Source organism: Parasteatoda tepidariorum, chromosome 1, assembly GCF_982258835.1.
Source record: "Parasteatoda tepidariorum strain Cologne lab strain chromosome 1, Ptep-v5.0, whole genome shotgun sequence".
NCBI lineage: Eukaryota > Metazoa > Arthropoda > Arachnida > Araneae > Theridiidae > Parasteatoda > Parasteatoda tepidariorum.
This window is the reverse complement of record NC_141755.1, coordinates 38,458,218-38,470,246: the sequence shown is the minus strand read 5'-3', so window position 1 is coordinate 38,470,246 and position 12,029 is coordinate 38,458,218. Positions and strand designations below refer to the sequence as shown.

Below are 12,029 nucleotides of genomic sequence, written 5' to 3'. Positions count from 1 at the left end.
TTTAAGAGCAAATGATTAAAGACTTGATAAAATGTTTTCAGCTCAGTTACGAATTGCAACGATAGAAAAGATATATTTATAGTTTCTAATACTCGAGACACGAGTTTAGAAAGTTTCTTAGTAAAGCGACTTCTGCTTGAAGACAAATAACACATCTGAAAATGCAACTTGTTTTTGCTTTGCGTGTCTTAAAAATAAATCGTTTACATTTCTAAACATTAAATTTCGAATCAATTATGCAATTATTAATGCAACCGCTTTGAAACTTTATTTTTGGTTTGCACCAATTTATTATTTGCTGACCAATTTATTTGCTGTCTTTACCATGTTTCTTAAACTACGAAGATAATCTTTTAGTTTGTAAAATCTGATCAATAGCTTGAAGCGTTTCAGGGAGTAAGTTTTTCAGGGTGGTTTTATTATTTTGCGCATGTTACCTTTGTCTTGCTGTCTTTTATTTCCAGTAAATAAAATATTAACATTTCTTGACAAAAAGTGTTAAATTCAATTTAAAAGAGCTTTGAGATTTATTATGATTTTGAATTAGAGCTAGAGATTTTGCTCTAAAAATAAATATATTATATATATATAACTAAATAATAAACTGTTGTTTGTTATTTTTTACTTATTATTTCCCCCCCTTTTTCATATGTCTATTATTTTTCTTTGTTTTATTCTTCGTTATGAACTTTATATATATATATATATATATATATATATATATATATATATATATATATATATATATATATATATATATATATATATATATATATATATATATATATATATATATATATATATATATATATATATATATATATATATATATATTATATTATAAAATGTAATAATTCTGAATAGTTCAAAAATATTATTGTCATTTGACAAAGTTTAATGGGTACACCTGGAAATAACAACCCGCCACGTGGTGAGTCAACGATAAGAAATGGCGACATAAATAAAATAAACAATTTGACACTAATTCCGATCATTTTCTTTTGTAAGAAATATTTCTATAATGAGCATCGAATTCTTTTGGACGGTGAAGTCAAGTCAGTATGTTAAACTAAATATTGGCATATATTTACATTGGTTCTGTTGTTGAATTAACTTCTTGTTGCCGTAGATTATTTGTAATATGAATTTTAAAAAATAAAATGTAATGCAATCCAAACAAAGAAAAAAATGAGCCAAAAATGACTATTAAATGAATAAGACGTATCGGTAATGATAATCGAAGCATTAGGTTCGAGGAGAAAGTTGCTGCGATGGAGTCAACCGGACACTGGTTACTAACTGAAAATTTAAATCTTCAGGTATAACTAATTGGGTTAAGGAAAAAAATTATGTTGCTCATAACTATGATTTCTGACTTGAAATAATGACTGTTTAATATCTGTTTTAGTATAAGCATATATTCAAATCTACATTACTTTAATATTTTAAATTTACCATCAAAAACTTCAAACGGATTATTTAATATTCACATTTAATTTTTTGACAGCTCTTGATGTTTTTATAAGTTTTTGACGTTTGTCATGCCCAAAACCGAAAATAGGTTTTTTTAAATCTGAGTGGGATCTAATTTTTGATTGGATGGAAAATCGCAGGACAACTGTATGCCCTATTAAAATAGCTATTTAATTTTTAACTAATTTCCATTAAAAAATTTCCATTTAAAAATTTATAAATATCTTTAATCAAATATTTTGACAGTTTCCAATCCCAACAATTGAAAATTAAAATATGTCAACAATGATGCATTTATTAAGAAAAACAATTGTCGATACATAATTGTTAACAATGGTGATGGTTTTTACCAGTTCTAACAATGCTAACAAATAATATCAATTGTTACAATAGTTATGTTCCAAAAAAAAGTGTCATTCTTGATTGAACTGCTATAAAAAGAGGTTTGATTAAGCGCTTGATATATTTCAAAATGCCTTTTGGTGTAAAAAAGTGGATAAGAAAGCAAATGTAAGTCAACTTATTTCATACTTAATCATTTAATAGGATATTAATTTTAATTAAAGTCAAAAAAGTAAATAATAAGAAATAAACAAATTTAAAAAAAATTAAACTGTACATGTTTTATGAGTGTTTAGTACTTGTTATAGTTAACATAATTTTGCTCTACAATATTACATCTGTCATTTGGATTTCGAGTTGCCTTTATTTTGCAACTAAAAGCAAAGTATTAAAAATTATTTAATTTAAATATGTTCTTATTAGAAAAATTATTTTTTAAGATTGTCTGATTAACTCTCCAAAAATAATTAAATTACGTTCATATTAATGAAATTTATTTTTATTTGCAGTATCTGATTTTCATAAATATAGCCATGAAATAACAATGGTTAGGGTGTAAAGTCAGGAACAGTTTAATTTAGTGTCAATTTTTGGTAATAGTTTACAATCGCTTTAGGCGATTTGCAAATAAATGAATATATATACAAATCACATAAAGGTTAACAAAAGTTGAGTTGAGCCGTAGGCGACGTCATTAAAAGTAAAAATTGCAAGCATAACCTGGTAACAAGAAATGTGATATCAGCAAAACTGGACTAAAATTATCGCCAAACCAAGGAGCCACCGACTCTACACTAGAACTTTGTTGATGGCCCCTTCGAGTTACCGCAAGTTTTATTTACCCCTATGTGATTGGTTCTTGTTTTACTTTCATATATATTAGTTTATTTTTTATCACAAAATGAAGGTAGAGTCCCCGATTGCAAGCTTTTACCATAGCGACTATGAATTTTCAAGTATAAAGATCAACTAGCATAGAAGTTTATTTTATAAACGGATGGATTCAATAAAATGTTCCAAAATAGTATTACTGAACTCTTACCAATTCAGTGATATCTTTACTCGATGAGCAAAAGAACATGAAATTTGGCACTAATATCTGTCTGTAACATTACTTTCAGCATTAGTATCGTAGTGCCATTTGTTTTAGTTCCACAGTAAGGCACTCGAAATGAAATTTAAAGAAGATAATAGGTTGGTTACATTCCAGTCTTAGTTGAAGATAATCAATCTTAGTTGAAGATAAGATTGCAACTGGAATCGGATTCGTGAGATAAGCTGAACTAGAAAGAGGCAAATCAGCATTATCGCAGGCGGACAGAGAAAAGAAGTTAGACGCCGTTATTATTAAAAGCTTTAAAGTAAAATTAAAATAAAATAGGTATTTGAAAAGGTATTTTGACAGAAAAGGTGTCTGAAAAACATTGAATTGTGAGTTACCCTTAAAACCGGCTCAGTAGTTAAATGTTTTTATTTCTAACAATTTTTATACTTTCTTCATAACATTTATTTAAGATAGAGAAGATTGAAATAATAGTTTTATTGAGTAAAATCGATGATAAATGCCCATGTTTTGTTATTTTAATTTTCCTTTTAGAGTCAACGTCAAAAGATCTGGCGTTAAAAAATATGGCTATTTGAAGGAAGATGATGGAGTGGTTGAGAAAAAAAAGGGGAAGCCCTTCAACCACAAATCATACTTCAAAGATGTTGTCTTGGACAACTATGATGTGATTAAACCCTTCGTGGGGAGAATTGGATCAGAATATTTGGATCTCAATTTGGCTCAGGTAATTTAATATTGCTTGCTCGTATCAGTAATGCTTATTTTATATGTAATTTATTTTTATTTCTTGATTCCATTTTTATAAATCCAAACAAATAATGGCAATTTTTTTTTATTCTACTTATATGCGTGCAAGCAACCAAACATCTTTAAGCCAACTAGAATTGTAGCATTAGGCATTAAAAAATAAGTCTTTGTGGGGCTAGTGTAGAAAAATGGTAATGAGGCTTGTATAGATTGTTTAATTTAAAAGTTAGCAACATCAGTTTTTTTTTCATTTTCAAATCGCAATGATACCAGATCAATATAAATAAATTGAAAGTTCTTGAATGCACTGACTCAATAAGAGTTAGATTTTGTGCTAGTCAAGTTTCTTTTTCCTTTAAAAAAAGTAAACAAAAACAGTGTTGTGCGCAATATTGGTAGGGTAGAAGTTTTTTTTATTGTAAGTTTCGAGATTATGATGTTAAATTTTTAAGAAACTGAAAAGGATGTAGCTCTTCTAATCATAAATCTTTCATTTTTATTCAGAAAAACATATTTTTTAAATCTCAAGAGATAAGATAGTTACCAAAATTTTTTCGTCAGTATCTGGTAAAACGACCAAGACTACATTTCACTACGCATCTAAAGTTGACATTACTACCAGCAAAAAAAAAATAAATAAATAAAAAAGGAAAAAATTCGAAAAAAAATCAAATAAACCAAATTAATTTTCAAATGTATCATAATCGTGCGTTCGAAATGGTCTTTTTAGTATAGTGAAGTAGTATATTTTTAATACCTTCTTCTATTACAATTTAGAATTTTATTTAGTGCATGTCAACATTTCTTCTCCTATAACGCTTACACAGAAATTAATTTCATTTCATCCAACTTTTTATTAATTCCCTATTTAAAAGTTCAATATAGACTTTTTTAGAGGAAATAGTAAAAAGCAATGTTAGCCTGATCCATTGGGGGGGGGGTCAATATAAAATTCTTTTAAACTTCCTCACTAGTAAAATTATTTATAGAAAAATTAGGTGAAATTTTATAACTATTTATAATTCCCTTAATAATAACAACCAAGTTTTAAAAACAAAGATAAAGTGTCCATTGCTTCTATAAATAGACCAATAGGTAAAGAGAGTCTATTGGAACCATTTAGACAAAAACTGTTGAGTTTTTAAAATTTTACTTTTTTAAAATTTGTTTGCATATTTTTTCCATTTTAAAAATCTATTAACTGAATTTAATTTTTTTAAATTAACGCAGATCTATTTCAAACTGAATTTTATTTTTTTTCTAAATTTACGTAGATGTACTTAGATTTATATTTTTGTGACAACGATGCTATTTTAAGAGAATACGAAAATGTGATATGCTGTTACATTTTGTTTTGTTTTCAATCTTTTCGGAAATTTTTCATTTAAACCATTTTTACATTATATTCTTTATATATGATCTGTGAATTGATAATCAGCAATTTTTATTTATTTTTTACTTTTCTACAGCCAGAAAATCTGGATGCAGCATTCTCCGGTGATCCTAATGACACTGGCAATTCCGAGGTCAAAAATGATCCAAATAATTGTAAGGACTAAACTGTCCATACTGAGAACGTCAATACTTTCTTGGACATTTTCAAGAGAAATGTGAAGAAGTTTGACGCCTAATTTTTCTGTGACATGAGCCCCTAAGTGGATGGACTCTTTATTTGAAATGGACAACTTTCCCGACTGTGACAGAAAAACTTAAAGATATTGAAGGACCGTTGATTATAGTGTGAAATGAGCCCCTAAAAGGGTGGACTCTTTGTGTGTGACATGAGCCCCTGAAAGGGTGGACTCTTTTTGTGTGACATGAGCCCCTAAAAGGGTGGACTCTTTTCGTGTGACATGAGCCCCTAAAAGGGTGGACTCTTTTTGTGTGACATGAGCCCCTAAAAGGTTGGACTCTTTTTGTGTGACATGAGCCCCTAAAAAGGTGGACTCTTTTTTGAAACTGAAAACTTTCCCGACTATGTCATGAAAATTCAAATATTTTGAACTACTATTGATTAATGTGATATAAGTCATAATATTGATAAAAAGAAAAAAAATAAATAAATAAAAAAAAAAAAACTAAAAACCTTGTTTCAATATTGATCTGCTTTATGCATTGCTTCACCTAACATAAAACCCTAATGTTTTCCTTATACATTCTTTTAAGGTAATAAACGTTTCCTCTAGTATTTAATGATTGTGTTGAATTTTCAAAATTATATCGTTAAAATTGTATAAAAACAATTGCAAACATTTTAAGGTTATTAGTATTTTGTGGATTAACCAATTTTTACACTGGTGGCAAACTGATGTCATGTCTGTTAGCATAAATTTTTCACAATTTTTTACATGATTGAAGTTCGTGTATGATACTTATGGTAGATATGTATTATACTTTTTTATACATGTTTTTACTTGTTTTTACTTTTATGGCGCAAAATAATTTATAAAATATTTCTAAACTTACTCAACTGGATAATTTACATCGATACTTTTTTAGTTTAAATCAATTAGAATTATTGAGTTTCCTGAATTTTTGCAAAATTGGCTAGTCTCTTACATTATCTGATAATGACATAACAAATTTAATAACAGATATGAAAAATTGAATAACAGACATGACATTATTAGCAGGATTATTTTTTGTAATTTAAATTTGCATACTTCTAACGGCAAAATCATTTTCTAAATAAAACCAAATTTTGATAATGACCCTAATAGAAGTTCCAATCCAATACAAAAAAAAACCTCTTTAAAATTGAAAAAAAATATGATAACCTGATTAAAGTGGCATCCAACTATTAGCATCAAACTTATGCGCCAAGACGAAAATTTGAAAAGGCATCTTTCAGTTGTATATATATATATATATATATATATATATAGCTATTTATTTGGGATAGTTTTACTCATTTTAGCTTACAAGATCGAAATTTATTAATTTACACTTCAATATTCTTTGTTTCGAATTAATGAATTTCGATCTTGTAAAGGCTAAAGGATAAAATTTCCCCGAACAAAAATGAAAAAAATAGAACATTTATATTTCGTCATTAACTTTCAAACCCCTTAATAACCCTTAAAACCCTTAACTTTTGAAAACCTTAACAAATAAGATAAAATTTGATAAATTTTTTTAAAATTTATAAAATTTGTTTTTATGGAAAGAGTTTAACATAATTATAAACTTTAAATACAATGAATCTCATGGTCGAACTATATTTATTTCTAATGATGTTAGCAAAAATTTAGGGAAAATTAAACTGATAATGATTGTCACTATGAAGAAGAGAAATATTTTGATTTTGCTTATGAACATTGTAAACATATTATTACTGGTAAATTAAATATAATAGAAAGCTTGGAACTTATTAATGTAATGATAAAAAGCACAAAATTTAGACCAATTGGCTATATACCAATTAAAAAAAATTCTAAAATACTTTCTTCATGATCTCAATAGTTTTTGTTTTAAGATAACAAACGTAATTCTTTGTATCTTTATTTATGTTAACGGAATGGATATTGGCTGTTTATTATTACTTGAAAAAATAAAAATTTAAATAACAGTAACAATTCAGCACAGTTTAAAAAAAATTAAACAAAGCCTTTCACCAGTTTGAAAATACGGTGGCTATAATTACGAGAGCTGCTGAACGAGATTTGTTTAAAAAATAGAATAAAATTTGACAAGAAATAGGCTATCCTGGATAAGAATTTGAAACAGAAGATATTTGGCCTAACCTGTGGTATCATACCAAAAGATGATGATTTAATGGGTTGATTGAAAATTTTTTAGTTTCATCTGTGGAGTAATTTGCCCATATTAATAATGAATTTCATAATTTGTTTGTAAATATTCACCCACATGACTTCATGACTTCCTAGATTAATCAATACACTTAGGAATCAATTCATCATACTTGATATAGCAGCACTAGTTAGACCAAAGGTCTCATGTTGAAGTTTCCCATCTAGCTACAGCTTATTTTTTAATGTCATCTGTCTGTTCTTAAGCTCAATATCTATAAACTATGATTTAACAGTTTCCGTATTTCAGAAATTTTTCCTTTGAAATTAGTGAAAGTCAAGTCATTACGACAAAATATTCTTTTCCAAAGATTTTAATCTATTTTCGAAACGAGATTGGCTCACTTCAATTGTTAAACGTTAATGTTTTTAATGATATCTAGCTGTTTAATGAAATCACATACTTCGTAATATGTATACATGCACAATATATTAATCGACTAATACAAAAGCTATATACTATTCAATATACAACATCATAGAACAAACAATGTTACGCCGTAGATAAAGTCAAACATTAACCATATATAAATCAGTCATTGTATGATATACATTTTCGTTGCATAAAAAATTACATCACCAATAAAGCAAAAAATTTAGTTCTAAAAATCGCATTGAACAATTTTCTTTGCTCAATTTATTTATCAGTAAAATACTTTTTTTTTCTTATCATGCCATTATAAAGTACATAAACTTCACAAATGTTCAAAGAAGTAAGAGTAAACTTTATGTTCTCTTAAGCGTCAAGTAAGTTATAAAAATGATTTTATGTCTTCTAGATAGTTAAGATAAAAGTTTCCGGCAGAAATATCAGCAACTTTGGAAGCAGTTCAAAGTTATAAAACAAATTTTAATTTACTTTTACGAGAAAAATGTTCTAACAAAAATATTTCAACTTATCACTATAAAAGATTTAATTTTAGATACGTTTTTTTTATTAAAGTTAAAAAGAAATAATACCTTTGTTCTGGTAGAAAGATTTGTGAATTAACCGAAAATGATTTTTAAATTGATAACGGAATCTTCAATGTTTCGTTTGGACACTAATGTTGATTTAATTGTTTCTTTTTCTTCTGTTTTCAGCAATTCTTTTTGTAGAAAATACATTGCTTTCTTTAATTTGTTTTCCAGCAAAATCAGTTACATCACTGTTTTTACTCTATAGAAAATTCATGTCGATCCGTATTTGGAATCGATTAAACATTTCATTCAGCTAAGTGCACTCTCAATAATCTTTTACCATCCGGAGAGTCACCTTTTACCAGTCATTCTCGTCAAACTCATTTTCATCCCCCATGTTAGCCTCACAAATTGGAGCAAAAGAATACCAACTAGCTTTGCGCAAAATAATGTGACAAATCTCTTCTTCTCTCACTCGTTTCTTCAAAAGATTGTTCGTCACAATTTTGTGAACGGTACTCTTAGGAACGTTTAGTGTGTGAGCCACAAACGGCGGTTTTGGCTAAAATTTATAAGTGTAGCTGACGACTATTGTATTTTTGTCCATATTGGGTCTTCCAGCACAGGCTTAATCTCCGCAGCTTTAAGAACAAAGTAATTGTAACATCAGTATACTTGATGTTCCGCTAAACAATAATCTACAAAAACCATCCTTATTATGTAAAAAAGTTTATCCTGACTTGCCGTGTTTTCCGCAAAACTTGATCATATTCCTTAGCTCCAATTTATGAGGCTAGAACTATAGAAGAAAACAGGTTTAACGAAAATGACAGTCTTTACTCTCCTGATGGCAAAAGATGGCAGTGTCAGCACGCTTTTATCCAACTGTCTTCCCATACACATTGAAGCAAAGGAGCTTACATATCTTCACAAATTGGAGTGAAGGAATATCACCAAGCTTTGTGCATAACAAGACATGTCTGCAGACTTCAGGATAAAATTTTTTACATAATAAGGAAGGCTTTTGTAGATGGTTGTTTATCGGAACTTCAAGTATACTGGCGTTACAATGCTTTTTTCTATGAAGCTGAGAAGCGATTGTTGATGAAGATCGTGCTGGAAGACCAACAACGTCAAAAAGATAAAAGTAGTCAATAATTATTCACTGATAATTCTTAGGAATGCTTATATGGCCTGCACATTAAACATTCCTAAAAGTTGCATTGAGGAAATTTTGACGAACAATCTTTCGAAGAAAAGTGTGCGGAAAAGAAGCTTTGTCACTCCACCTTTATCGTGACTTTGTACATTCAAAAGTACCAACGGTTTCCGAATCACTATCTATTGACCTGGCGTTTCTTCCATAGACTTTCTTTTTGTTCCCGTGAATGAATTCCCATGGACGGACATAATTTCTAACACAAAACTCGAAAAAACATTTCGGAAACTATTTATGTGGTTCCTTCGCACCTTTTACGAGATTGTAACGGACAATCTTTAGAAGAAAAATGTATGGAAAATAGGGACAGTTGATTTATCAACGAAAACCTCTTGGTTGGGTAACTTTGGGAACATTACCAATCTAAGTAACATGGTTTGTCTCATTCTATCTAGACACAAACGTCGAAATAGATTTTATGTATTAGCTAGAAAAATAAAATTATAAACAAATGAAATAAAATTTTATGTATAAGACAGACATTGGCTTTGATTTTCTGTCGTTTAAATTTATAACCAATACCAAAAGCCATCATATAATCTTTTGATCAATCACTTTGGACTCCTTGCCGCAAAAAATGTGACCCTAAATTTTATGCAGAATTGATTCCCCTATTGATTTGCGTTGATAATTCCAGAAACATGACGTACGTATGCCGCAAATAGGATAGGTCATGCAATGCAAATGTAGAAAAATATTCAAAGCGGTGTGAACCTTAAAAGATATCAAATACGCAATGCATGCATAGTACTTTGTATTTGTACCTATAATACGAGCTTAATTTATAGTTATTACCAGCTAATTTTAAATACTTTTTTCTAAAGTTTTAAACTGACTTGAGTAATCCTAGAGATACGGTAAATATGAAATACATATATAACAAAATGTGCATAGTAGTTGTAGTGAAATATGCCAAGCGTGTTATAGTAATGCCCAAAAGGTAATAAAAAAGTACGTTTTTTTGCTGAATTTTATAAAATAGTTCAGAGTTATCACTAGCTAATTTTAAATCCTGCCTTTTGAACAATTTTATTTGAATTTTTGTGCTCCAAGATTTGATTATTAGAAATTTTTCCTACGTTTTTTTTTTTTTTTTTTTTTGTAATTATTACAAAACAATCGAATTTAATTTGATTCAGACCAAGTGTATAGTTTTACAAATATTTCTTTATTTATAAAAATAAATTATATGAAACATTTCATGAATATTTATAAAAGTTTTAAGCTCTGTTATTTTTACTTTGGTCTTAAACTCCCAAATAAACGGAATCTAGATTTTTATATTTATAACAGTATCTTTTGAAGCTTTACAGGGTTTGAAATTTTATCTTTCGATTTAAATGCAGAAGGAAATAAAATATCACTCAATCCGAAGCTTGGGCATGATAAAAATAAAATAAAATATTTGAAAGAGAAGTTCTTGCATTTCAAACATACATTTCCTCCTTTTACTGCCGTGTTTGATAAAGACTTTGTAATAATATTTCTTTTGTTCTTCTTTAGATTTCAAAGCGCTTTATATTGCTGAAAGTTTACGTATTTTCAAATCATTTATCAAGTTATACGGAAAAGGTATAGATATTTATTATTCAGAAAAACGGATAAAAAGTTACATGGTATGCATTTAAAAAAGAAATTACTGTAATAAAATCTAATCAGTGAAGTTTTATGAGGAGTGTATCAGGTATGCAAATCTCTTCTTTAGTTAAAAAGATTTTGTTCCATTTTTTAATGAAAAATATAGTTATTTAACCATTTGTTTACACTCAGTTTATCGATATTTGATATAAAACTGTTTTAGAGAAGGTGAAAAGAAACTTATGTGTGTACATTTTTAAATTAAACAAATATCCGATATGAGATAAAAAGGTTAATAAAAAACGATGTTTTAAAGTTTGGATAGTTTTTGGAGCTGTGTATTGGAGTTAAAGTCGAAGAAAATTTTTCAGGAGTTGTTGATGAAGTCGAAAAAAAATGTTTCAGTTTGACTTTGGTTATTTTAAACTTATTAAATTTATAGGATAAAAGAGGAAAAAAAATTTTTTTTTGGATCTTATGAAAATAATTTAGACAAATTTTATAATAATATGCAAAATATTACCTTTGTTCTCCTTTCAATTTCAAAGCATTTTATGTTTTTGAACGTTTACATATTTTCAAACATTTAAAAAAAGAAATGACTGTAATAAAATCTAACCAGTGAAGTTTTATGAGAAGTGTATTAGGTATGCAAATCTCTTCTTTTATTAGAAAGATTTTCTTCCAGTGTGTAATGAAAAATAGTTATTTAACTATTTGTTTAGACTCAGTTTACCGATATTTGATATAAAACTATTTTAGAGAAAGCAAAAAGAAGCTTATGTGTGTACATTTTTAAGTTAAACAGATATCTGATCTGAGATGAAAAGGTAAAAAAAAAAAAAAAAAAAGAAGAAAAAAAAGGGCCTTCTCCTCCCTTCTAAGATGTGTTGGC

General features: G+C 28.0%; 1 long non-coding RNA gene across 1 annotated transcript; it reads left to right on the top strand.

Annotated features, from left to right (window-relative positions):
* Nucleotides 1-3,133: 3,133 nt before the first annotated feature.
* On the top strand, nt 3,134-5,659 carry LOC122270026 (uncharacterized). Its single transcript, XR_011636703.2, has 3 exons — nt 3,134-3,246; nt 3,413-3,605; nt 5,098-5,659. It is a non-coding gene; the product is annotated as an uncharacterized LOC122270026 (long non-coding RNA).
* Nucleotides 5,660-12,029: the final 6,370 nt, after the last annotated feature.